Source organism: Marmota monax, unplaced genomic scaffold (genome assembly GCF_021218885.2).
Source record: "Marmota monax isolate L192 unplaced genomic scaffold, Marmota_monax_Labrador192_F-V1.1 WCK01_AAM20220418_F8-fsc00219, whole genome shotgun sequence".
NCBI lineage: Eukaryota > Metazoa > Chordata > Mammalia > Rodentia > Sciuridae > Marmota > Marmota monax.
This window is the reverse complement of record NW_026692081.1, coordinates 1,233,455-1,235,834: the sequence shown is the minus strand read 5'-3', so window position 1 is coordinate 1,235,834 and position 2,380 is coordinate 1,233,455. Positions and strand designations below refer to the sequence as shown.

The 2,380-nt window shown below is 39.9% G+C and overlaps 1 pseudogene; it reads left to right on the top strand.

Annotated features, from left to right (window-relative positions):
* The first annotated feature begins 232 nt into the window (after window positions 1-232).
* On the top strand, window positions 233-1,127 carry LOC124103568 (GTP-binding nuclear protein Ran-like; annotated as a pseudogene).
* The last annotated feature ends 1,253 nt before the right edge of the window (window positions 1,128-2,380 follow it).

Sequence of the window (2,380 nt, the reverse complement as noted above, 5' to 3'; positions counted from 1 at the left end):
GTCACTGTGGAAGCATAGGGATGGTGCTCTAAAGTTGTCCACATTCAAACCTGTAAAAAATATTACTTTGTATCACAAAAATGATTCTGTGAATGTTTTTAAGGATCTTGAAATGAAGGGAGTGTCCTGAATTGTATGGTGTGTCCAGTGTTACCACAAAAGCCTTTGGAAGGCAGTTAGCAGAGAGATGTGACAATAGAAGCAGAGGTCAATGTGATGTGATAGAGGGATCATGGATCAAGCAATGCAGGTAGCTTTTATAATCTGAGAAACTGAAAGAATTACTTAACCCTAGAGCTTCCAGAGGGAATGCATTCCTGTCAACATCTAATTTTAGTCCAGCAGAACCCATTTCATAATTTTGAACTTCAGAACTATAATACAATAAATTTGGGTTGCGTTAAGCCATTTAGTTTTCAGTAATTTGTTATAGTAACATTAATACAGGAATTGCACTTCTGTCACCTTTAAGGCTCAGTAGGATGGGCAAAGAGACAGTTCTGGAAGGATCACCACGCAGGGGGAGCCACAGGTACAGTTCAAGCTACTGCTGGTGGGTGACAGCAGCACCAGGAAGACAATGTTTGTGAAAAGCCACCTGACCCACGAGTTCGAGAATTACCTAGCCACCCTGGGCATGAAGGTCCACCCACACGTGTTCCACACCAACAAAAAGCCATCAAGTTCAACGTCTGGGACACATCAGGCCAGGAGACGTTTGCCAGCCTGCAAGACAACTACTACATCTAAGCCCAGTGTGCTGTTATAATGCTTGATGTGACATTAAGAGTTACTTACAAGAATGTGCCTAAGTGGCATTAAGGTCTGGTACAAGTGTGAGAAAACATCCCTATTATGTTGTGTGGCAACAAAGTGGACATTAAGGACAGAAAAGTGAAGGCAAAATCTATTGTCTGCCACCAGAAAAAAAAAATCTTAAGTACTATGATATCTCCGCCCAAAGTAACAACTTTGAAAAGCCTTTCCTCTGGCTTCCTAGAAAGCTCACTGGAGACCCTGACATGGAGTTTGTTGTCATGCCTGCTCTTGCCCCACCATACCTTGTCATGGACCCTGCTTTGGCAACTCAGACAAGTGCTCTACCAGATGAGATTGATGACCTGTGAGAAAATGAAGCTGGAGCCCTGCGTCAGAAGTCTAGTTTTATAAGGCAACTGTTCTGTGATGTCAGCGGTGCTGCATGTGTGCCACCTTACTACAATCTAGCGAAGTAGACCTGTGCTCCATTTGTGGAATGCTGAAGGAGATGAATGGGCTTTGGAGCGAATGTGGCAGTTAAAAATACCTTCAGTTTTTGAACCTGCATATTTAGCTGTTTGGAATGCAGTTGTTTCTTTCTTGAGTTTAGAATATGACTGCAACCGTTATATCACCATATTCAGTGGTGACTCTTGTTTGTTACTGTCATTCCCATTCCTTTTTGTTTAGAATCAGAATAAAGTTGTATTTCAAATAAAAAAAATCCACATTAATATAATCACATAAAATATTGTAAATAATGTCATAATATTAACAAAACAAACATTCTTCAACTGCTTCTTTCAGGCAGAGAAGGAAAATAACTAAAGTGTGTATAATAGTGCTTTGTCTACACAAACATCAGCCTCCTGCGATTTGTGCTTTTGTTTTCTAACAGGCTAAGAGCACCACACCAATCCTTAGTCTAAAACATTATCTTTTAGACCGAGATTCTTCCAATTCTTTATCCTTTGCAAATCTTTATACCCAGTACTTGATATGCCATATTTCCCATGTTCCTCTTCACCAACTTGGGTCTTGATCCAAGTGAACACAGTCCAGGAACTATATCTCATCACAGACTCAATTCGAACATCAGAAAACTATGTAAATATTCCTGTTACCATATTTCCTCTTTCAGCTATAGACACTCTTGAATATCAACTTATAATTGAGTTAAACTGGACTTACGTTGTTTCTCCTGTCATTGAAATTCAGACTTCTGGTCAACCTCCAGTTTGGTCTGGTGGCAAACATCTCACTGACTTAACATAATAAAATCATCATGTTACTTTCTTGCACAACACTTTTGAATCACTCTGTATTTTCTAGGATCAACTTCAACATTCCTAATGTATCCTCAAAATTTTGTATGATCTAAGTCCAGCCTAGATACTCAACCTCATCTGGCTTCACTTTGGGGCTTTTTATGCTCCAACGACACTGACTCTCTTTCTTTTCCTCTTACATGCTATCGTTTGGATCTTGAAGTTTCCCCAAAGGCCTGTGGGTTAAAGACTTTGTCCTAACAGTGATGGTATTAGGAGCTTTTGGAACATTTAAAAGTTGGAGTCTACCAGAAAGCCTTTAGGTCATTGAGGGTATACTTGTGAAAGGGACT